This window comes from Nesoenas mayeri (assembly GCF_963082525.1).
Source record: "Nesoenas mayeri genome assembly, chromosome: 1".
NCBI lineage: Eukaryota > Metazoa > Chordata > Aves > Columbiformes > Columbidae > Nesoenas > Nesoenas mayeri.
The window spans coordinates 4,356,716-4,383,158 of record NC_137541.1 but is presented as its reverse complement, the minus strand read 5'-3'; the positions used below and the strand labels follow the sequence as shown (position 1 = coordinate 4,383,158).

The 26,443-nt window shown below is 41.8% G+C and overlaps 1 long non-coding RNA gene across 4 annotated transcripts in view; it reads right to left on the bottom strand.

Moving 5' to 3' along the window:
- The window catches only part of LOC308053208, a 132,069-nt gene that overhangs the window by 85,374 nt on the left and 20,252 nt on the right, over positions 1-26,443 (bottom strand). For all 4 annotated transcript variants that reach the window (XR_013923615.1, XR_013923616.1, XR_013923617.1 and 1 more), the window contains exon 2: positions 8,807-9,065. This is a non-coding gene — a long non-coding RNA (uncharacterized lncRNA). The remainder of the gene's footprint in view (positions 1-8,806; positions 9,066-26,443) is intronic.

Sequence of the window (26,443 nt, the reverse complement as noted above, 5' to 3'; positions counted from 1 at the left end):
GCCACAAAATCACATTCAGCAGGACACAAGAGGCTTCCCAGCTCTGTCCTGAAGGGGAAGGCGACATGATCAGAGCCCCATGAAGGAAGCTGACAGTTACAAGTGCCAAACACCACCTCTGGACATTAAAGTGGGTCAGTTACAAGATTTCAGAGAGATGTGTAAATTTTCACTATAGTCAATGTGAAGTAAACACCCCATTTATAAGACACCATTAATCACCACTTCCAGGTTCCAGTATAAGTTGGGGAATGACCTATTAGAGAGCAGTGCAGGCGAAAGGGACTTGGGGGTCCTGGGGACAGCAGGATGACCATGAGCCAGCACTGGGCCCTTGTGGCCAGGAAGCCAATGGTACCTGGGGTGGATTAGAAGGGGGTGGTCAGTAGGTCAGAGAGGTTCTCCTGCCCCTCTGCTCTGCCCTGGGGAGACCACACCTGGAATCTTGTGTCCAGTTGTGGCCCCTCAGTTCCAGCAGGACAGGGAACTGCTGCAGAGTCCAGCACCGGGCAACAAAGATGCTGAAGGGAGTGGAGCATCTCCCGTGTGAGGAAAGGCTGAGGGAGCTGGGGCTCTGGAGCTGGACAAGAGGACACTGAGGGGTGACCTCATTCATGTTTACAGATATCTAAAGGGTGAGTGTCAGGAGGATGGAGCCAGGCTCTTCTTGGTGACAACCAATGATAGGACAAGGGGTAATGGGTTCAAACCGGAACACAAAAGGTTCCACTTAAATTTGAGAAGAAACTTCTTCTCAGTGAGGGTGGCAGAGCCTGGAACAGGCTGCCCAGGGGGGTTGTGGAGTCTCCTTCTGTGCAGACATTCCAACCCGCCTGGACACCTTCCTGTGTAACCTCATCTGGGTGTTCCTGCTCCATGGGGGGATTGCACTGGGTGAGCTTTTGAGGTCCCTTCCAATCCCTGACATTCTGTGACTCTGTGAACAAACGCACGAGAGAATAAAGGCGTGACCCAGTCCTGAACTCAAGTTCAGTATTTGGAAGACTATTTTTCTCTATTTTTAGTTATACAACTTAAAAAAAAAAACCCACAGCCCTCCTTGACCAGGAGAGTTTGACCAGATGACCTTCACTGGGTCCCTTCTAATGCCAAGCATTCTGTGATTAAGAAAACCGGAAGTTTCTTTAAAGAAAACTAAAACGAACAGGCAAAAAGGTGAATGTTTTTAGGGGCTGCCAGCTTGCTGGAGACCCCGTATTGCATATATAAGACGACAGTAAGTGTAACTTAAGAAAAAAACCCACACACACATTTAGAAAGCATGTAAAAGCACGCCCTTCAAAAAGTGAAGTCATACTAGAATGACAGTTAAAAAAAAATACAAAACTTTAGCAAACTAAATGCAAGTTCCTTGTATTGCAAGCTAAAAATACAAAATAGTGAGAACTTATGTGCTAGGAGAAAATTTTAGCAAATACACCAGAAGAATTAAGTTTATCAGAAGGTGATAAAGAGGTAGCAAGACGAATCCATGGGGAAGCGGGGAAAAAACCTCAAAATTATTTCTTTGCCACAGGAAAACCCAAAAGAATTTGTCATTCAGGATGTACAGAGTTTGGGGAATGTCCAGAGCTGGAATCTGCCGGCAGAGCGGACAAGGGAAGAGGATCCTCTCCAGCCAGTTAAACACAGTTAACAAGGTCTGCCAGGAATAAAACAGCCAAGGGCACAAGCGCTCAACCAGATTCTAGAGAAGCGGAGGCTTAGAGGTGACCTCAGAACTCTCTAGAACTACCTGAAGGGCAGTTCTAGCCAGGTGGGGATTGGGCTCTTCTCCCAGGCAGTCAGCAACAGGACAAGGGGGCATGGGCTTCAACTCTGCCAGGGGAAAATCAGGCTGGAGATTAGAAAGCAATTCTGTGCAGAGAGAGTGGTCAGGCATTGGAATGGCTGCCCAGGGAGGTGCTGGACTCACCGGCCCTGGTGGTTTTTAAACTGAGACTGGACATGGCACTTAGTAAACGGACTAGAGCTGGACCAAGGGTTGGACTCGATGATCTCTGAGGTCTTTCCCAACCCAGTCGATTCTGTGATACGGAAATCAAAATACTAAAAATGGCAACTGAGCGAGTGCAATACGCAGGTCACACACATGAGAGGCCCTGATTAGCTGGATATTGGGAGACTCTCAAAACTACCAGCTTCTCTAAAAGCTCTTAAAGAAAAAACCTTCTTCCTACAGCTGAGTTATTAACCAACAGCTAATTAATATGCTAAGAATATACCTATTCATACACACACACACACATACAAAAAGACTCCTATACAGAACTGTAGTTAGACCTCTCACATTTAACTTGACAATAAATTATGCTGAAAAGGACACAATGTGAAGTCGCAGATCTGTTAAAGAAAAAACACTAAGTGCATCAAAGCAGTGATCCTCAGCCCTTTTTCCAACGAGTTATTATACAGTGTGACTGGGAGAGAAAACAGAAGATGAAATTCAAGTAGATTAACGCAAGGCCCTGCGTTTGGAAAAAAAAAAACACCAGCTAACTACACATAGAAAATTATGGGTTTTAAATTAGTTTTTCCTGATTAGGAGAGACTTCGAAGTCACTGTAGATAGCTTTATGAAAATACAATTTTCACAGGAGTTGATAACAGGAGCAGCAAAAAAGCACACGGAATTTCAGGAGCAATTAGGGAGGGAACAGAGTGCGACACTGCAGCAGCACACTCGTCTGCAGCGCCTTCGTGTCCTGAACTCCCAAAGTCGCTTTGGTCCCTCATCGTAGCAAGGAAGTAACACACCCATGGACGGAACAGCAAAGATGAGAATTAGGGAGCAGCTTACACACAAGGATGGATGAAATCAATCAAGATTCCTCAGCCAGTAAAAAAAAGGATTGAAGAGAGATCGGACAGGGATGGACAGAAGTGCTGAGCAAGAGATGGGTACCTCTAGTGCTGTTTTCCCAGAAAGCAGCACTACAGAGAAGGACTCGGGAGTTCTGGTCGACAACAGCTTGACCAGAGTCACCAATGTGCCCTTGTGGCCAAGAAGGCCAATGGTCCTTGGGGTGCATTAGGAAAAGTGTGACCAGCAGGTCAAGGGTGGTTGTTCCTCCCCCTCTGCTCTGCCCTGGGGAGGCCACATCTGGAGTTCAGTGCCCAGTTCTGGGCTCCGCAGCTTAAGAAGGACAAGGAATTACTGGAGGGAGTGCAGCGGTGAGGTATGAAGATGAGGAGGGGTCTGGAGCATCTTTCTGATGAGGAGAGACTGAGAGCTGGGGCTGTTCAGCTGGAGAAGAGAAGCTGAGAGGGGATCTCATCAATGGTTATAAATATCTCCAGGGTGGGTGTCAGAGGATGGACCAGACTCTGTTCAGTGGTGCCCAACGACAGGATGAGGGGCAACAGGCACAGACTGAAGCACAGGAGGGTCCATCTGAACATGAGGAGAAACTTCTTTCCTTTGAGGTGCCAGAGCCTGGCCCAGGCTGCCCAGAGAGGCTGTGGAGTCTCCTTCTCTGGAGACATTCAAACCCGCCTGGACACCTTCCTGTGTGATCTGCTCTGGTGACCCTGCGTTAGCAGGTGGGTTAGACTGGATGATCTCCAGAGGTCCCTTCCAACCCCAACCATCCTGTGGTTCTGTGGTCGCACAAACACTTTGAAACAAGAAGCTTTATTACATAAGATGAATACATAACCTGTTTAATTTTGGACTAGATGACCTCTGTAGGTCCCTTCCAACTCATACTACTTCATGATTCTAAATTATTCTAATTCACAGCTCTAAGATATCAGGGACAACAAAATGGGTTCACATTAGACAAATTCATGGAAGGCCATGAAGAAGGATGTGTAACTGTGCCATGGGACACAGAACCACATCCCCCATCCTTGCCCACCACCCTCAGCTACAGGCTACCATAAAATAACCATTTTATGCTATTGATCCTTTTGATACGATTCAGTTTTCTTACTACTGCTTTAGATGTTTTCTGTTAACATTAGAAAACAAGTAACAGCTGTATTGCTAAGCTAATTTCCTACACTTAATAATTTAAAACCAGTGTCTATTTGTGATTGTGGAGATTTATTCAATTGCTTCATTTCCTTTATTCAACACTATTTTCTATATACTGATAATGCAGAGTGTGATAAACCAGTAAGTTCCAATCAAGTTGCTCTTAAGAATAAAAATGTAGAAAATGAAAAATGTTCTGCAACATAGGCCCGGCCCTTTTAAAAGTTAAGGCAATAATCCTCCTGTGTCTTACATATGAAATTATCAATTCCTACTAAAAAATTTTACAGTGATTCCATATTGACAAGCGTAGCAAAACAAGGCAGTGGAACTACTACAAATTCAACTGTGCCACGTGCAAAGTGGGCAAACCCACTCCTGCTCTTGGCAGCACTTGGTGCAATGTCAGCCCTTCTTTCCACAGGGATCCATGCTGAGATCTGTTCCCAGCGCTCCTCAATGAATTCATAAATGACATGAAAAGGGCTCAATGGTGAGATGACAATGTCTGTTGATGATACTAAGTTATTCAGGGCAGCAAAGATGGGAAATGAGTAAGAAAAACTGAGACAGGACTACGTGTGGATTACTGACTGGACAATAAAATACAGCAAGGAAATTTAGCAGTGCAATTCATAAAGTATTTCAATGAAATTAAGTGTGAAGTAGGATAACCAAAGTGGTCCTCACTTCATGTTAGGAAGGCTCTGAGCTGACTCTTAACACTTGCAGTAGGCTGAAGTCTAGAAAATTCTGAGTGTCACATAGATAGTTGATAGGGATGAATTATTTATGTCTCTTCCAGCACAGAAAGTGGATTTTAAATGGAGTTTAGGTTCAAAACCTTAACAAAATAACATGGTTCCTCACCCAATAGGCTGTCACGTTAGTTAAGCTCTGGAACCACACAGTATTACACCTCCTAATACTTCTCATGGCTTGAAAAGAAGATTTAACAAGTCCAGTAAAAAATTAAAAAGACATCCAGCTCAGTAAATCCATGTGCTACAGATGTCTAGAGATTAAAAAGCATTGAGAATATAGAATCTGCCTTCTATTTCTGCTCCTGTGCTGCTCAGTTCTCCACCTTTGGGCACTGCCGGAGGCAAAAACCTGTTCTAGATGGTTGCAGGAGAACAGCTGCTCCTCTGGTCTTATGTTCATTACCCTCTCTAATTGTCTAGCACAGGTATGACCTCCCAAAGAACTGTCAAGTGTAAGCATCTCTTCAGTGCCTGTTACAAATATCCAATGGTTCACTGTGGACAGCAATTTAAAGCCCCACTCCACCTCTCTACCAAATATGAGTCTGTAATTCTAAAGTCTTGCTTTAATAGAACAGGAAAAGATGCTCAAACCAACACGAGGAATTCAAATCACAGAGGGGAGGTTGGAAATATGTATTAATGCAAATAATTCTACTGCTCTGAAAATATTTTATTAGTTTTTTCATTGATTTCAAAGAAAGCCAAACTGGTCCTAGAATGACAATGAAGTGGACTGACCTTTCTATCCTAATCTGGCCTTTTTGAATAACTTGTCAGGGAAGGTCCTCTGAACTACACTGAAAAAGCACATGCAAAATGCACAAGCAGCAACAGCAATAGGGACCTTGTAAGGTCCATCACCTAGTAGATAATTCTATCTTAAAAACTATTAAAATTGCAATGCTGACTTGATCCTCCTATGCCGTTCATCCATCTAAATACAGCAAAAAACTCTCGCATTCTGAAAGGGTGTTGTGATTGCTGTCAATTGGGCGGCAACACACAATACAGGGGAGTACAACGCATTCATCTGGAGTTTCACATCTTTAGAGTGGTACCAATAGTGTCCTGGATTGATACAGCTGGAAAACGTACATCACTTTTGGGCAGGTGATTTTAAGCCTCTTCTAACCTTCAAGGGGCCAGAGAGCAAAGAGATGGTCCTAAAAACCGTAAGATACACAATGCTACACAGCACCCTGGCGACTGATATTCCCAGAGACTGTTATTATGATTACTATTCCTGTTCTCTGGGAGGGTGAAAAGAATCATTATGAGATGTTCTACGTGTCCAACCAGCACAATATACCCTAAAACCTCCAGGTATGTAGCGATCAGGTCCCCAAAAAAAGCCTCAGCAAAAGGGTCCATTTGTTATTTGAGTTCCCTCTTCCAAGAGTGAGAAGGTGACTTGCCGATTTTCACTCTTTCCATACATTTCCTCTGTATTTTGACTCTAGGCTTCTCCTGCTAAAAGGAAAAACTCCCTGAGAAATTCCTTGTATTTCCAAGCAACAAGACGAAAATGTTATCTATTCTGGGAAACAGTTCTATTTACTTGATGAAATTAAGGGATATTTTAATGATTTTTTTAAGACTACCACACTGTAATTGACTCTTTTGATACAGTTCTGACACTGAAACAGAGGAAAAAAGAAATCACTCTATCAAAGTAACCTTTAAGAGAATTACTGTATCGTTATTTCCCTTTCTTCCTTTCAAGGGACATCTGATTGCTCCAACATGGAGCAAAATATATATGTTCTGTTATAGGAAAAGGAGTACAAAGGAAATTTTGCTTTTCTATGGGTGCACAGAGCACTAATTATTAATAGCCATGGCTGCAAAAACAACCTTCTATGTTGCCATGTACTATAACACTTTAAGAAATGAATATTATTGAACAAATCACTGCTTCCAAATTTCCACTGCCCATCTGTCCCATGAAACATCCCAGGGATAAAGATCATTAAAACATAAGCCACATACAGTGCTGAGCCACTTTATTTTCTTTCACACAGTCCAATTGCCTAAATTTAGCATGCATGTTTTTATTTCTATTAGAAACTATGTTAACAAACTCCATGTAGCTCTCTGGTATCCTTGATACAGAACCACAGGCTTGTACATGAAGTCTGGAAAAATAGCCAGGGTCAAATGCCTGAGTTAGTAAAGGGAGGATGAGTAAGCAGGTTGAACTAGTGATCAAGTGCATCTTAGCATGGGAAGCTCTGGGTCGGGAATTAAATATGGAGGAAAAAATGTATGCAAGTTTCATATATAAATACATCTAATGACACGCTTAAAGTTACTGAAATGTTAGACCTCTGGCCTAAATTGGTCCAGGCTCAACTATCAATGGAAAGAGAGGTTCCTTTCAAAGTACTTGAGGCACAACAGAAACAAAAAATGAGATAATTGAACATATTCAGTATCTTTTCTACACAAATATACACATACGCTCTTCTCACAACCATCCACTTCCACCTGAGAGTTACTTATGTTGCTTGGAAAGCAAAAGATTTGGATCCGCACACACCGACAACCCTTGCTCTACTTCATCTCAGTTTTCTATCATCTTCACTGTGCCTGGTGCAGATACCTCGCCAGCATATTTATTTCACATGTGAGAACAGGATTTGTCTCCAAAAACCTCGTCCTCAGCTCTGTACTGAAAGGAACTGAACAGCCTGAAGAATTACTTCAAAAAGAAAATCAATTTGGCAGTTAAGCCGTGATGACAATGACCAATGAACTGGAAATCAAGTATCAGGGTTGAAAATTGCAGTTGTACTCGTTTCCTACAAGTATTGGCTTCTGAAATTCAGTAACAGCTGTAGAAGTTAAGGGCCATTCCTGGGTGGGTTCGGTTTGTATCCCTTCAAATCACAAAGCTGCCATGATACAATTCTCATTTCTTCTTGGACCCACCGTATCTAAAAACAATGATCCTCTTGTGCTGTGGAAGGGATGGAATGTGAAATCCCATCCACATCCCAACAGAATCCCACAAACATTTTGGCAAGAAAAATTTATTATGTAAAGGCCAGATGGCATCCCAAATATTCCTACTTCAAAATTTAGAAATCTTTTTTTCCTTAAAATAAACTATACAAAAGCATCACATCTAAAATTAACTACACAAAAGCATCAAGCTAGGTAACCAGACTTAACTGAACAGTTATTTGGACTATGAGAAGAACGTGAATGTGGCTTTCTCCATTTAACTTCATTGGCAGAAATGAACAATATTTTCCTATTCAAATATATTTGAATGACTGGCAGAGAAGGAAGATATAAATAAGCAGATAGATCCAGTAACATATTATACTTTGAGAACTTTTCCAGTTATCTAGAGCTTAAGAGCTTTACCATAAACTTTTGTAACAACGTCTCAAACTTTCAGAACCAAATTTGCTATTTTCATTATTCTTATGCTAATGGAGTTCTTTTGCTTACCTTTCGGCTACTCCACCACGCAATTTCAGCTCTGAATCAGGGAATTTGCTCTTCAAAATGGTCTTAGCTGTTGCTTCACCCAAGAAGCTAAGCCCAATTATCAGTTTGGTTTCACTGTCAATTTAATCACTGCACATCCTTTAAGCTACGGAATAAAGATCGATCTTTGATTCTGTCATTTTGCAGTGAGCCCACTCCTACATTCCGTTTTTATCCATCCCTTCACTGAATGCCAAAGAAATCTCAGTGTACTTGGCACGAAGGCTGCACTTCCTATATTTATGCTCCTACTAAATGCTCCGTTTTAGTCCTTAGCAGCTTAAAAATCATCTGTGAGGAAAGACGGCATAAAGCGCAAAACAGTTCGTGCAACTGTTTTACTGATACGAAATATTGCTCGCCCACACTGCCCTTCCACTATCATCTTTCTCTTGGATTTGCTGCTTAAATACACGCAAAAAATTAACACAGAAGGAATCACAGTAATGAGTGAGTAGTATATAGTAACATTAGGATTTTTGCTCCTACTCAACCTTTCATTACCTCCAGAAAACAAATCAGTACTTTTTAATTGTAATACCTTAACTTTGCTGGCAGAAACACATTTGATTCTTCAAGACAGATGAAAACGAAGTGCTCTCTCCAGGCAAGAATTCCTTATATCTGGCGCCCAGTAACGCTTCATCCTTTTTAATTATTCCACAGGTGGTTGCCTTGGAAACTGCCAAGTAGCTCTTGGATTTGAGGGATCCAGCATGAGAAAGCAGCGAGCCTTTGTAGCCCCGGCGTTCGGATCCGCGTTGGCTGCAGCAACAGGGTAACAGAACGCTCGTGAAAACCTGAAAGAGATGGTTAAAATTAACAGAGGTTAATTACACCGCTCGATTCTTCAAAAATACAATGCGGCGAATGTTGGTAGCCCCTTAACAGTGGATACAAATGAGGCTTCAGAGAAACGCTGCTTATGGAGCTTTCCAGCATTGCATTTCACCTTCGGGAGGACAGCACTGAAATGTTGATGCTGAAGGAGCTCACGAGTTCAGCTTCTGAGATCAAGCAATGCGAGATTTCCCTCAGCTTTCACAGAGACCTTCCTAAATGTCTGGTCAAACCGCCTGAAATTCAGTGCTATTGTTTTTTCTTTGAATAAAAATAGAGTAACTATAAATAGCTCTCATAAAGAATGCTGAATCACTGTATTTTGTATCATACAGCAAATTGCTTCAGGCTTCATTCAGCCTTTAAAACTAGGCAAGTTCTGTGTGCTTAAAACACAATTAAAAGCCTGGTAAAGCATCTCATTCTGCTTTCATATAGCTTGCCTAAAAGTACAGAAAATCTTCCTTGCCCTCTCTGATTTCCTCATTATTTCAAAATCTGACCATTTACACGTAATTAAAAAAAAAAAAAATCAAAACCAAACCAAAAACCAAATTACATTTTCTGCCCCTTAAAGCTATGAAATTCCATTTTTTAAAATATCTTTTTCTCTGTTTTCTCATGTTTAACGTGTTAACAAACAATAGGTTAATGGAAAGCCTTCAAAAAATAATTATCACTAGAACTATTAATCATGCAAATGGTCACCCCTGTATACAGTGGTTGCGTCAGGAAAGACAGGGAGAATTTGTTAATAAAGACCAAACAATGATTTCACAAGACCTCACTCCAATATATACGTATTTTGATCTACAGTATTCACAAATCACCTGGCAGGGCCTAAAGCAAGACAGCACTGTGGAGGCAGATTTGCCTGCACCTTTCCATAATGAGGGAGCTGGGGCTCTTTAGCTTGGAGGACACTGAGGGGTAACCTCATTCATGTTTACAGATATATAAAGGGTGAGTGTCAGGAGGATGGAGCCAGGCTCTTCTCGGTGACAACCAATGATAGGACAAGGGGTAATGGGTTCAAACTGGAACACAAAAGGTTCCACTTAAATTTGAGAAGAAACTTGTTCCTGGTGAGGGTGGCAGAGCCTGGCCCAGGCTGCCCAGGGGGGTTGTGGAGTCTCCTTCTCTGCAGACATTCCAATCCGCCTGGACACCTTCCTGTGTAACCTCATCTGGGTGTTCCTGCTCCATGGGGGGATTGCACTGGATGAGCTTTCCAGGTCCATTCCAACCCCTGACATTCTGGGATTCTGTGAGACACCTAAAAGCCACAAGAATATGTTTCTTCTGAGCTGAGTTTTACTAGAACGAGCGTAAATACATATTTATTTCAGAGGAGAAAAGAAGAATAAATCAAGTGAGGTAAGTCCTCTCTTCCAGCACTCTGCTCCTGATAGGCACTTCCAAAATCACAGCCAATCTCTGAACTACTTAAAACTCATCTTTTACTTACTGAATAACCAGTAAATTGTACCTCCGCCTTCCCTCTTCCTTGCCTTCTCGAATCACTTGATTGAAAATTACAATAGGAAACAACTTTTCGTCTCCGCCTTCTTCCCATCCTCATCCAGCCCCACCAAGGACAAACGATTTTTAAGTAGTCCTACACCGGCTGCCTCCTTCCCGGTGGCTTCTGCGGTTTCTCCTGTGCATCCTTTTCAGTCACATAACTTGACCTTTTACGAGCAAGGTTTCTGAAAGGTGAGTTGACAAGAACAGGTATTTTCGTTCCCTTGCTCCCCAGCAGTTCCAGAAGCATTTCATCATTTCTGGATGCAACTTAGGAGGAACACAACCCTGTCCCACCAGCATCCTCTGGGAGAGCCAACCTGCTCCCCTTCCAGTCCATCAAGGTTTGGTTCAATGTGCATCTTGCAGGGATTCTCCCTGCAGAAGTGGCATGTCAAAATACTGTGGAATACTGACAGCAATTTCCCTGTTCCTCATCTTCACAATTACAGATACAATCTGCATGACCTGTTAATGCAGAAGAAAACCTTTTTCTTCCCCAGTTCTCTCATGTGTCTCTGACAGAGTCTCCAAAGCCCCAAGAAGATGCTTTTAACACAAATGGCTGTGTTTGAGGAAAGGCGGATTCTTCTTCCCCACCTCCACTACCTTGACATTACTCTCACGCACATCTCACCTCATGCTCATCATCTTATTCTGTTGCTTCTTTTTGAACAGACAGAATTTCATCTATAACCTCAATTCAGAGGGTTAGTTTCTCCTTGTTCCAGATCAAATCCAGTACGTGACCAGTTTGCTCAGGTTAGTCCTTTTAACCCACTGAAATGTTTCCAAAAAGTGTGCATCCAGTTCTCAACAGGCACCAACACCTTCCATTCTAATTTGACTTAGAGCAGCATTGCTGAGACTATTTCCAAGTTGGGTTGCAAAGATTCTTCTACCTTGATTTAAATTCTACACTCATTCAAAGTCATCCCTCAATCAGGTGACTTCCAGAGTCTTCATCTGCAGTAGGTGATGGAGCTACCACGTTTTTCCCTGTCCTCATCATCCCAGAGCAAACAAGGTTTGTAGAAGAGATACTGCAGCTACCTTTTTCATCTTCTTTTTATCTGACTTGGTTCTTGGGCTCTCAACTGTCCTGCTGCTCTCCCTATAGATAAAGGTCATAAAGCCACAAGATTAATAAAATACCTGACTTGGATTTCTTTTCAGTTCTGTAACACTCATCCCTCTCAGGTGCTACCAAGACACCTGGACCAACACTGAACTCCCACTAGCTGAAGTTTGGGCCAGCTCTTTGAAGAAAGATGTCACACTGTCTGCAGCTCTCTTCTAGACTTGAAAGAATATTTCTGTACTACTGCCTCTTCAAAACACAGATTAAATAAAATCTTCTGTCTCAGCTTTCAGAGGACCCATGTCTTTGTTCACTTCCAGCTTCAGCACCCGAGCCCAGGGCTGCCTTCAGAACCACAGAATCATTTTGATTGGAAAAGACCTTTAAGATCATTGAGCCCAACCATTAACACTCCAGCACTAGCGCATGTCCCTGAGAACCTCATCTACACATCTCCTAAACCCCTCCAAGGATGGTGACTCCACCACTGCCCTGGGCAGCCTGTTCCAATGCCCAGCAAACCTTTCTGGGAAGAAATTGTTCCCAATATCCAATCTGAACCTCCCCTGGTGCAACTTGAGGCCGCTTCCTCTCATCCTATTACTTGTTCCTTGGGAGCAGAGCCCGACCCCCCCTGGCTCCAAGCTCCTTTCAGGCAGTTCAGAGATCAGAAGGTCTCCCCTCAGCTCCTGTTCTCCAGCTGAACCCCCCAGGTCCCTCAGCCGCTCCCATCACACTTGTGCTCCAGCCCCTCACCAGCTCCGTTCCCTTCTCTCCACTCGCTCCAGCACCTCAAGGCCTTTCTTGCCAGGAGGGGCCCAAAACTGACCCCAGATTTGCAGTCTTGTCTCTAACACCGCTGTTATGAGACCCCGAGTCACCCAGCACTTGGAGGAGCTGCCTGCACCGAGTGAGCATCATCGAATAACAAGATTTACATTTCCATTTAACAAGGAAAAGTGTAGAGTCCTGCATCTGGGCAGGAACAACCCCAGGTTCCAGTATAGGTTGGGAAATTACATATTAGAGAGCAGTGTAGGGGAAAGGGACCTGGGGGTCCTGGTGGACAACAGGATGACCATGAGCCAGCACTGGGCCCTTGTGGCCAGGAAGGCCAATGGCATCCTGGGGTGTATTAGAAGGGGGGTGGTTAGTAGATCGAGGGAGGTCCTCCTTCCCCTCTACTCTGCCCTGGTGAGACCACATCTGGAATATTGTGTCCAGTTCTGGGCCCCTCAGTTCCAGCAGGACAGGGAACTACTGGAGAGGGTCCAGCGTAGGGCAACAAAGATGATTAAGGGAGTGGAGCATCTCCCGTGTGAGGAAAAGCTGAGCAAGCTGGGGCTCTTTAGTTTGGAGAAGAGGAGACTGAGGGGTGACCTTATTAATGTTTCTAAATATATAAAGGGTGAGTGCCACAAGGATGGAGCCAGGCTCTTCTCGTTGGCAAACAATGATAGGACAAGGGGCAATGGGATCAAGCTGGAACACAAGAGGTTCCACTTAAATTTGAGAAAAAACTTCTTCTCAGTAAGGGTGACAGACACTGGAACAGGCTGCCCAGGGGGTTGTGGAGTCTCCTTCTCTGGAGACATTCAAGACCCGCCTGGACATGTTCCTGTGCAACCTCACCCAGGCGTTCCTGCTCCAGCAGGGGGATTGGACTAGATGATCTTTTGAGGTCCCTTCCAATCCCAAACATACTGTGATCGAAACACTAAAATCACCATAAACTCCTGAGTTCGTTGTTATTATAAATATACATAAAACATAGCAAGATGAATAAAAGCCTTAAGTAACTCCCCTAGTCCACTGTGGTTTCATTTTGGTTTTTTTTTCAGGCTTGTTCTCAATCCATTAACAACCTAATTTTGCATAATCCCCGAAGGAAAGCCTTTGTTTCCGTGTTTAAGCACGTACTGAGGCTGTTCGTTCTCTCCTCAGTCTCCATTCCTGAACAATCTCCAGCCCATCCTCTGAATAATCTGCCCCTCAGAAATACGCTCAGATGCTCTCAGGAAACACAAAGATCTCCATCCTGCCAGAGACTCGCACCTGATGGACAACACAGCACCCAGGAGAGCACAGGGAACCTTCCTCCTCTTGCAGTCAGTGAAGATACAAGTAATTCAAATGCCATTCGTGATGCGTCCCACACTGTGGCTTTCAAAAGGACCAAGAAAGGTTGGGTGGCCAAAATGTTAATTAACAAGATCCTCAATCTTTTTCCCCTGTGGAAATTCCTGCTTAGTTCATCTCAATAAGGCACATTGAAGCCACAACCACGCTTCTCTGGAAAGTTCTTTGATCTGTTCTTGGTTTCACCTACAGCTGAATTAATGGCCATTAAATTTCCCAAACCTATTAATTTTAAAACTGTGGTTTCTCTAGTTACTGTTTCTTTTATCCTAAAACAAAGTCTTCAGAATTTGCTATGCACAAAACTTACACACAGCCACGACCACATTCCTTAGTGAACCAGAAAGCTGATATTGTCTTGATAATTGTACTTGTAGCATCTGAAGGAGACACAGAGAGTTTTACCAAATATAAGGCTTCCTTTTAATTTTATGTTTTGAAATACATACTATACATACTATTGCAGATCGTATATACAACAGCAGAGAAGCACTTTAAGTGTGAGCCTCCCTGCCCTGTTGGAAAAATAAAGCTTGAGTAAGATTCATCATTAGAGATTCTTTCTGTTTTTAAAAAGGCCTATTTCAGCACTGTTTACTGATTACATCCCTTATTTTCCACCTGCAAACAAATTCAATGGTATTTTAGCAAGCTGTGTCAAACCTGGATACCTTTTTTAAGAAAGCTTGTCAATATGTTTTACTAGTTGAAATAAAGGGAAAAATAACAAGCATCTTCTGAACACTTTTATGCCTGACAAAAATCCTGTATTTTGACACAGATTTCTGAAGAAAGACTCTATGTTGTGCGGGAAAGCATTTGCTCTTTACTGTGGTGGTTTTTTAAGGTTTACTTGCAAGTGTTTGGTAAATAAAAAGGCAGCTTAAATTATTTTGAAGTATAGGCATTTAAATCAGACTGAAAAGCCTTCTTTAAGCTATTCCACCCCCAGTGAAGATCATCACAACTTTGCTATGCATATCTGCTCAATGAATATTGAAACAAAGATGAAAAAGAACAGAAAAGACACCCTTTTCTGTCTTCAATAAAGACCTAAAGTGAGAGTTTTAAATGAGAAATATGGGAATTTCCCCTATAAAAAACACAGGTGGTCAGAATATTTTCACTCAAGAAAGTTTTTCACAGATTCAATGAAAAAAAAAAACATACAAAATAGATGTAAAAAGATACTTTGCCTGGGACACAACCAGCAACCATATGAAGGGAAATGAGAAAACAGGTAACAACTGGGAGGGTCAGTGAAACAGAAACAGAGACGACTGAAGAAATGCAGCAGTAGAACATCCTTAGGGCTGTGGCAGCTTCAAGGAATGTCATTTAGGATAGTCAGTTATTTTAAAGACATTTGTGAATTGAATCCACACTGGCCATCGGTCAGATCTCAAGTGGTTTCCTCGCCCTCCACCTAAGTGGTAGCAACAGCTCTGATGAACTAGGCTGGCAGGAGCTTCTATGCAAAAATGGAAGGATAAAGAACAGAGTCCTCTTGCAAAACACAACCATTTCCATCAGTTCCCATGTGCAAAATGAGATCTGCGACAGCAAGAATCTGTGACTGGATGAAATTCGCTGTCTTGATGATACAACACACCACCAGATTACCCAAAACCAAACCCATCTCAAAGGAAGAGGGAACACTTTTAAGGAAACGTAGGTTTTGCACTCTGACATGGAATCAGTGTGTTCAACAGCAGGAAACAGTGACGATATGGCTCATCCTTTCAGCACTGTTGCCTAAACAATATTGTAATCTTTCGGTAGGAAAACATAGCGCATTTTCATATAACAACTTTCACTATAGTAAGAGTCACTGGTAAACTTAAATGCAAGCAAAAAAAAAGGTATTTTGACAGCACTAAAGAAGACATCAGTCAACACTTTCAGCAGTATCTCAAAGAAACTTTCTTCCTCATCTAGAAAGCAGCAGTATATGATGCCCCAAAAGACTGGTACATATTCTGACTTTCTCGTCGTGTTTTGTGGTGACAATGTAGGTTTGTTTGGAGCTATTCCCTTGCCCAGACTGGATAATCTCGTATTGCTGGGTTTGGCTTGTCCCTGGGATCGCGCTCTTCAGAGCTCCATCTCTTTCCTTGTGTATCTCAGCAAGCCACACTCTTCCTTAGACTACGCAACCAGTATCATGTACATCTCTCTCAAATTTGTGAAGGATGATGATGGTCTCTCTCTCACTAAGAAACACAATATTCAGAACATGAGAGCTGGCACAGAGGTTGGCTACCAAATGTTCTCATAAGAGATACAAACATTCAATAGAAAGCAAACCACTGTGAAGTTCACCTCGTTTAGTAATTAGATATTGTTCAACAGCTAGGTCTTAAAACATCCTATTACCTAGTAAATATCATCCTATTACCTAATAAATATCAATTGGTACCTTTAAGACTGAGTTTATTTAAAAAATGTTTACTAAACACAGCCCTCACATGCTGGAAAATTCCACTTTCAACCTGCTAACACTGAGACTAATGTGTTTCACATAAGCCCTGAAGCAAAACAGTCCAAAGCCTTTTTCCCCTTGAGTATTGGTTGCTAATTACTAAGATGAGATACTAAAAAAAAAAAAAAATCATCTATCAACAAATGTTAATACCTTGACGATATTTGCTTTTGCTACATCAAATAACCGCATTTTTTTATTCCAGTGTTCTGATATACACTCAGTTGTGAAGTCATGATGTTAAGACCACAAGGACCAACACACAGACCCGCTGTTCGGTGCAGAGCAACACGAGCCACCACTAGAACACTAGTATTTCCAAGAGAAAAATGGCCAAGAACCAACAGCTGCAAGTAACTCTGGGGTTTCATCATCTGCTGTTGGGACAGCCACCAAAACAGGCAGCTTCACTCATTTCTCATCCCTGAGCCATTCTCATCCCAGTTCCACCTCCTGGTCTGAAACAGCACCTTTGTACAGCTGTGCTATGAACCAGATCTTGGTCCTGATCCCAGATAAATCTGATTTTGCTGTTGTTGTTGCTGCTGGTTCTGCAGGGGCTTCGCTGTACAGCTGTACAACAATCAGGCCAGGACCAGGCGTGCTGGTCACGCCAGTTGGCATCAAAGCAGGAACAAGCAACTGGGGGGGAGCCGACTGCTTTTTTCAGCAGCTCTGCCAGTTTATGCCAGCTTAAAATTCCCATGGAACTACAGAAAATGAGAACCACGGCATATTCCAGTTAGAAATGCACTAAAACACAGGAAAAAGAAGGAAGCACAGACTGTTTAACCAATAGAACAACTTACTAAAAGAGATGCTGAAATCTTCATTTCTGAGTAACTTGAAACTACGACAGCACGCCTTTGTAGAAAAAAACAACTTCTCAACAAGTGCCTGTTAATTTTTCAGTCAAACATGAACTACTCGGCTCAAAACTGGGAGTAACAGTTACATGTAATGACCTGCAATACCCTAAATGTCAGATTAAATTATCTAGCAGTTCCTTCTGCCTCGTACCTTTGAAACATGCATATATTTTAGTTCTCTCCGTGGTTGTGGCAGATCAGAATGCTCTAACAGTTGGAAGCAACAAAATCAAATTTAATGATACCCCTGCTTGGAATGCGGCCAGGGGTTGAATCCGATTTCTTCGCATCGAAACGAGAAGCTCTAACATTTGATCTGGAATTCGTACCTCGTTACGAGGGAAGCAGCACAAGTCTCACTTGTTCCTGCTAGCGAGCTGGGGTGAGGGAGAAGGAGCCGTGCTGTGCTACAACCGGTTACCGACCTCGTCAAAACTCTCAGCTGTGAAGGCGCTGAATGATAATTTTCCCTGCCGCAAGCAGGCAGCCTCAGCGAGCAGGATCTGCATGTTCAGAAGCACTAAGTAAGGGGGGGTCGAATGAGAAATCTTGGCTTTCAGTATCTTTCTTCATGCTTCAGTATGTTATGGGTGAAGGAAGATGCTTTCTCTCTGCCTCAGTAACTATAGTATTTCATCCTTTGCAAAAAAATCTATACATTTACAAGAAGCGTAGCACTTGGCAGCATTTCGTAACTGCTGAGTGACTAAGATGTGCTCATTTAACACAATTTCGAAATAAATGTATTGTTTTATGTATCGAAGCCTGTACATTTTGCCAGGCAGCAAAAGGACGAGAGATGACACAGTGCACGGCCTGAAGAGTGTGGCCTGCTGCCAGTGCCCACACAGGCTCATTCTCTCTTTTACAGCCTCTGTCATACACACAAAGCCCCTGGAAATAAAAAAAATCCACTCTGGGCAAGTAGGAGCGTTTTTCTAGTGCTGCCAAAATTCTGTTTTCATTTTAAAATAAAGATTATGCTCACTTAACCACAAGATAGTTAAGTTATGCAGCAATACCTGTCAGAGAAATAGGAATGGAGTAAGCAGGTACAGGGCACGGAATCAGGATTATTTTACATCTCCTGCTTTCTGTGTGACCGGTGTCTTTTAGCAAAGTGGAATTAATCAGCAGCACTGGCAAATTGCACTTATAAATCCAACATGCAGAGACAGAATATGGATTGGAGAAGTGTGGTCAGGTAGTGGGGAGAACAATCATCGATATACAGGATGTGAAAGAAGTGCTGGGAGATAAAAGATCATCACTATCTAACTTCTGTTTGGCATTACATACCTTGAAAACCAAGTGTAAGCACGTACTGTAACAGGAAGACACCGCACAGAAACATCTTAACCATCAGGAGCCTTTAAAGTCCTGTTACTCTTTATACAAACTCACATCCTCTGTTGTAGGTTTGCTCTTTTAAGTGGCTCTGTTGTGGGATTTCAGACACAAGCTGCTCAGCAGAGTGAACTGCATGTAGCTTATGCTGGAGGTAGATCAGTACAGCACCAAAATTCAATGTTAGACAAGATTCTTTATCCTATTGCTTGTATTGTTCAATAGTGTTAACTAGGTTTCACAACAAAAAATTATGAGTTACTAAAAATGACACTGAAATAACAAGACATTTCATTCTTTTAGAAAATGGATACCTGAAATTATCACCCTCCAGTAAACGTACAGAAAATATTAAGAGACACCAGCACCCAAACGACTACAGAATAATAATTTTCCTATTGTTTAGTTCCAACACTGATTGCAAGACAGTAAGAATGAGCTTGAGCGAGCTAGGGGATGAGTGGCAGTGTACTCATGTAAGAGGCAATTCAGCAAGGGCTAGAGAAAAAGGACAAATAAAAGCATTTTCAGCTTGGGCTGATTTGGTTATATCGTCAACACAAGCTAAAACCAGCTTGGGAATCAAAGCACAGCGCTGCAGACACTGCTGGTACTGCCCAGTAAATACATAAGAGGCCAGAAGCATAAATACACTTTGATCTAGCAGGTAACTATGTAGGTACTCAACACATAGATATATATGTTTAAGGATATACTAAGAAGTTTTTGTAAATAGACATATTTTTAAAAAATAAAAGATTTATGTTTTAAAAGCCGGATCCCAATTGTTCACTGTAAAAGGATTCCTGCTTCATCAATGCTGACAACGCATCGATGGCACAGGAATTCGGAACCACACCCGTCCCTGCGCTCCCGTGTTTATGGTCCAAGTAATGCAAAGGTCGAGAATGAATGCACCCAGAAAACAAAAGACACCCACTCTAATGCATTACAGCAGTATGTTTACTCCATTAGTCATAAAGAAGTTCATTTGCCCCCTGGAATGACTGAAAATACCTTAAATTACTGGAGTCTTCCTTTTGCTACATAATAATTACAAGCCTGAATCAGTTCCACAAGAGAAACACGTTTCTGACCACAACTAAGGGATGAGTATTGCAAGATGTATTCGTGGAAAAATAAGGAATTTAAATAAACAGTGAAATGACCGTTATCAGGAACAGCTGCGAGCTCACAGGAATCTACTAGTTAAAGCAAAAAATTGTCAGCATTTTAAAAAATGTCTGGTGAAATTCTGTGCAAAACCACCTCATTTGAAACAAATCAGGCCCTTGTCTAAGTACCAAAATAAATTGTACTCAACTATTATACAAGTATTAAACTAACCCAATTTTCCTTTGTATAAAGTGCCAAGAGAACGCTCTTTCTTTTCACCCTTTGTGATTGCCAGAAAATATGCCCTCAAAAATTGCCTCTGCTAGAATAGGGGAAGTCTCAAGTATGACCAGTAATTTATAATCAGAAAAGGGCATATTTTATCCCTAAAAATTTAGAGATAAAAATATTTTTAAATGGGAGTACAAAAATTAAAAGCATCACAGTAGTCATGACAACCTCATTCTGTTTCCTTCTGCTCACCCATGGCACCAGCATGATACCTAAAATAATCCACAGTAATTAAACCATCAGCAAGAGGCATCTACTTGTGCAGAAAATAATTCTAGAAGAACCAACACCAATAACCAAGGAGAAATATCAGCGTGTGTCAGAGATGCAGCACACAGTGAAGAGGCAGCCGCTTCTTGCACAAATCCCACCATCAAAGCGGCAGAATGATGCTGATTCTGCTGTGAAAAGACAAGAGGAATCGCACCTGGTACCTTTCTATCATCTACCAAAGGTCCTGGCAGGCTGAGGAGGTCCCTGCTGACTGGAAGCTGGCCAAAATCATTCCAGTCTGCAAGAAGGGAAGACCCAGAAAACTACAGACCTGTTCGTCTAACCTCGGTTCTGAGAAAAATTATGGAGGGGATTATACTGAGTACCACTGAAAGGGTTATAAAGAACAATGCGATCACCAGGCACAGTCAACAAGGGTTCACCAAGGGAAAGTCCTGTTTAACTAACTTGATTTTCCATGATAAGGTCACCTACCCAGTGGATGAAGGGAAGGTGGTGGAGGTAGATTTTCTGGAATCATAGAATCATAAAACATCCTAAGTTGGAAGGAACCCACGAGGATCACTGAGTGCAACTCCTGTCCCTGCACAGGACAACCCCACAGGTCACACCGTGTGTCTGAGGACACTGTCTAATCTCTTCATGAATACTGTCAGGCCTGCGGCCGTGACACCTCCCTGGGGACCCTGTTCCAGTGTCCAGCACCCTCTGGGTGAAGAACCTTTTCCTCATGTACAACCTGAACCTCCCCTGGCACATCTTCCTGTCATTCCCTGGGTTCTGTCACTGGTCACTAAAGAGAAGAGCTCAGCCCTGCCCCTCCTTGTGATGAAGCTGCAGCCCCATGAGCTCTGCCCTCAGTCCTCTCTTCTCCAGGCTGAACAAACCCAGTGATTTCAGCTGCTCCTCATATGACTTCCCCTCCAAACCCTTCATCAACTTCACAGCCTGTTCTGGACACCCTCCAGTATCTTTATCTCCTTTTTCTCCTGTGTCCCCAGCCCTGCACACAGTGAATGCTCCAGGTGAGGCCGCCCCAGCACAGAGCAGAGCGGGACAATCTCCTCCCTGCCCGGCTGGTGATGCTGTGCTGGATGCACCAGGACACGGGTCCCTCTTGGCTCCAGGGACACTGCTGGCTCACATTCAACCTGCTGTCAACCAGAACCCCCAGATCCTTCTCCACAGAGCTGCTTTCCAGCATCTCATCCCCAAGTCTGTATGTACAGTCAGGGTTGCTGCGTCCCAGGTGCAAAATTCAGCACTTGCCCTTGTTGAACTTTATGTGTTTTTTAGTAAGGGTTTTGATATTGTCCCTTGCAACATCTTTCTGGACAAGTTGTCCACCTGTGGGATGAGCAGGTCCACGGTGCACTGGGTGAAGAACCAGCTGAAGAGCAGAGCTCAAAGGGTAGTAGGGAATAGGGTACATCTAGAAGTACAGTCACTGTACTTCTGGTATCAAAAATCACAGAATCATAGAATCATTTCAGTTGGAAGAGACCATCAGAATCAGAGAGTTCAACCATCACCTAACTCTGGCACTACACCATGTCCCTAAGAACCTCATCTAAAGGCCTTTTAAACCCCTCCAGGGATGGTGACTCCATCACTGCCCTGGGCAGCCTGTTCCAAAATGATATACACAAGCCCAGAATATTAATTAAAAAAACATGTTGACTCCAAGGTCATCAACCAAGGAAACGACATCGAGGATATAATACACTCCTACCCTGAGCACCGCTTCTATTACAAAAAATTCCACCATTCCATGAGACAAAAGAACAAACATATCTGATTTTATTTCCTGAAACTACTGACTCTTTTATACCTAATCAGGAAACAATAGATAGCCAAGAACCTCAGGCAGAAGAAAGAAGTAATGAAAAGCAGGTAGAAAAGCACATTTCTCTTATGCACAATATACAGCAGTTTGCCTCATTTCATCTTTGCATCCGTGACAGCTCAGTGACCTATGGCCAGTGAAATTGTACAGACAGCGTAATGGGATGGCGGGGGTTCAAAATTAAGCTGTGACCTCTCACACTACAGTACAGGGGGAGTGTCAGCCTAAAGCATTCTGAAATTATAAGGCATGTCTTTATCAACAGGGAATTATATTCTAGATCAATTTAGTCCAAAATTTTACCTCCGCATAACATTTTTGACCTTTTTTTTAGTTTCTCCTTACAATTAGACTATCTTGTTGTCTGTGTAACACAATGTGCAAGATTAAACCACCTTCTACTACTCTTGTGAATATTTTACTGCTTGTAAATATTTTACAGCTTCCCAAGAAGTTTTTGTTTCTAAAAAACCCACAAACAATACACGACAACAACACACATTTGAAATAGCGCCTTCTACTCAAATACCCCAAATGTAAATCAAGTCCAAAATTTTCTTAACCAAAATTAAAATTATGTATTATTGAATATTTGAGATGTAAAGATCCAGAAAAAAATCCTGTGCTGTTTTAACATTCACTTCACTGACTTAGACCTGGTGTCAGGGAGGGGTTTAAGTTCTTAAGTACGCACTATCAAATCTGATCTCTGCACTCGCCTCAAAACTTCCTAACTTGTCATTCCTGTTAGTGACTCAACTGCTTTTCAAGTATTCCGCAGAAGAGAAAAATACCCCGAACAATACGAGGAATAACATTGTTCCTTTCCTGTTCAGGTACATTTATGTCAGTGAACTTCCTCTTCCAAGAAATTTCAAGACATCTTTTAAAATACGAAGACATAATTCCTTTAGAACTTATCAGTTCTGTGGTTAGAAGCTGTGCACACTTCACCTTCAGTGGCCAAGAGCTCTGAGATAACTGATAATAAATGGAGTTTAAAAACACTCTGTACATCAGTTTGCACTGTTTCTGTTGGAAAAAAACCCCACTTGATCAACCTTCAACTGATCAACTGAATAGACTCCAGTGCACGTTACTACACATGCATTTATTCCATTTAGTTCTATACAAGTATTCTCTTCTATTCACAATGTAGAGAGATAAATACCTGGTCTTTCCTTCATTCCTCCTCTCTTTTTGGCCACATTCTGTTTTGATTTAGAATTGAAGGATATGCCGAGACTTAGCAAATTCAAGAAACTGATACCAACTAATGTCAATTAACAGAAACAAATGAAGGCCCTGGAAATGGCTTCTGTAATAACGACTGCCAAATGTCTACAGACACACATGTACTTTTCCACTGCAAGGTTAAAAGCTGTTAAGACGGCTCACAATAATAGATAGGAGAGTCGTCTTTAATCCGATGTTGCTTCAATTATCTCATATTATCTCATATTTCCCATAAGACGTTTATAAACTAAGTGTAAAAACATTATTTCTACAACACAGATGCTCTATGCAACTCCTGTACCCCAGACCTCTACCAAAATTCACATCAGATTAATTCAGGTAAAGCTTCTGTCCTAGGGCAGAACCTTCATTTCTGTGCTCTGTCTCTCACAACTATTTATAAAACTGCACAGATTGTTTGGTACTGTTGTAACAAACCTTCTGGGTCAAAGCAAAAGATCAAATTCTAATGTTGACAATGACAAAACATACCATTGTCTTTCCCAAACTCATTCATTATCCCACAGTGCTACCTCTTGTGGCATTTAAAATCAGAAAATCCATTTAGCAATGAGACTAAAGGGAAAAAGAAAAAAAAAAATAGGCTTTAAAGTATGAAGGAAAAAAATATCAACTACTAAGTACAGAAATATGAAGACAGATTTACTTCTAGAAAAAAAGCTGAAATAACCCTTAAATTGTTTGAGTGCAAAATAAATTGTAGGGTTTCTGCTTTATCTTTAGAATCTTTAAAAAAGATAAAGACCACTTAAAAATTTTGTTAGAATTACACAGAACTGGTTTCTTACTCCGGGGGTTATACTGGCAGAAACTGGCAATAAGAGAGCAGCTACATCAAATCCTACACCGCTCCGCAAGGCCATGATCAGATTCTGCTCCCTGTTACCACGTAAATGATGAGAACTTTGGCAACACACTCCTGCAAAGACTGTTTTCCATCAGTGCTGACAGCTCCTGTAGGTCTACATCAAAGCAAACAAGTACAAAATCTAACTGATTACTCACTGAAATGACAACGTAAAAGTCCTTATATTTGTGGTGAATAAGAAAGCCTGCTTTTTTTCTTCTGGATTTTCTGATTAGAGAAGAATTGACTGTGTCGTTTTCTGTATATTCTGGAAATAAACCTGCAACTACTTCAGAGAAGCATTTAAGTTTTGGCAACCAGCTGAGAAAAGCTGATATATGACGACCCTGTATTTCAGCACGTCTGAACTCCCTCAGCCCACGCCTCATTGCAACCAAGAATCCTTTTCTCAAGCTCGCGGTACACAGCTCCAAAGCTGAAGGAAGAAGGCTGCTTCATACTTGATTTGTTCTTGGTAACACCTCATAGACTGCAAAATGCAAGTCTAGCAAATCCATTGTAATGGGAGTCTAAACGCTGCAAAAATTAGGATTTCACGTATGGCTGCCCTCCTAGTGGTAAATGCACAGAGGATCCTAATGCACTACGCTACAAATACTAATACTCACAGTAGTGCTGCCATCTGTACCGCTGCTTTTTGAAGTGTCTGCCTATCAGATGGTTGCCTGCATTAACCTCCTTTAACCTTTCCTTCCTCCTTCTTCCCCTGCCCTGATGGTTCTTCCAAGTCTGTACCAGCTGTCAATCTCTGAGTCTCACAGCTAAATTTATGAGACATTATTTCAGTTGATTTTACTCACAAAAGAAGATCTCAGTATTGATCTGTTTGGGTAACTCTCACAAAATCTGAATCATGATCTTGATGTGATGCCTTGAATGACTTCCAAAGGACTCATTTTTAGGCAAAGGTTAAAAATTTCTACATTGTAAAACAAAAACCTAATTGAACACTTTGTGTAACTCAGTATAATGTAGTATGCAGTCTTCTAATTTAAGGGCTCTGAATAATCAAAACCATACTTCACTACCACCACAGTACTGCCTTTTGAGAACACTGCAAATATTCTGTGATACTACTATAATTACTCTATGTTAACACTGATAGTACCACCAGCCCTTCTCCAGTAGGAAGAAGAACTATACTTCATACTTATTAATTCTGAAAGCAGCTTGTCTCATTCTATTAGTCCAGTGTAACTCTTCAGTACACAGCATTTCATCCAACCCTGGGGAAATAAAATTAAAAGAAAGGGGAAAAAGGGGAAAAAAAACCCAACACTATACCTCATTTTGAACGTTTCACAGTTAAGTGTTGCAGCCTCATCCTGATTCTCCCCATTAAAGTAAAACAAGATGATTGTCTTTTCACTGGGTAACATTAATAGGGGGTCGCACCTTTACCTTCTATGCTCCAAACTTTTCAAAATTGTAACTAGATCATTTACAAAGACAATGTAGAATTCTAGTGATGTAACAAGTAGTATTATACAGTGTTTCTGCTCATACTTCAACACACAAATACAGTTTGAGAAGCCTCAGTCATTAAAACTTATATAGTATAAAGGCTAAAGCCTGAGATGCCCATCTTGTCCCCAGGGGCAGCAAAACCAGGCTGGGTCCTCATGTTTCAACAATGAAGGGCCTCATGTAGAACACCAAGTTTTTGTTGTAAAGTAAAGACTGATTCTCACAAAAATATAAAGTCAACTGAACTGAGAGAATACAAATGGAAAAGAACTACAGTCTGCAAGAACAAACAGGTTTTGATGTAAGGATGAAAGCAGCACAGTGAATACCAGCAAATGTGTGAAGAATTAAACTGTGTTAGACGCAGATAATGAGGGGAAGGTGAACAAGCGCGTTCGAACGCAGAAACTTCAATAAAGCATCTACGCAACAATTCCAGACCGCAAGTTTTATCAAAGGGAGATTCAGTGGTTTGTTGTTCAGTCTACCAAAATGAAACCATAGAAACAATCTTCAATATTGAGGAAAATGTCTCCTAGTGAATCAAGTTTATGAACCTAGAGATGTAAAACTGTATTCATTTCATAAACAGTATTTTAAATTAAGGTATCATTCCGTCTTCCCCAGATTGACCAGGGCAAACAATTACTAAGTTTTCAAAAACATCTAAAAACTGGGTTGTGCTCTTTGTTGTAGGCTCAGGGATCAGCACTCTGGAAGAGTCAGATGATGCCGTTTCATTTTTACGCAACTCTTACAGAAGTCACAATGAATTTTACACACTGGAAGCCTGTAAGATTCTATTCTATGTAACAGT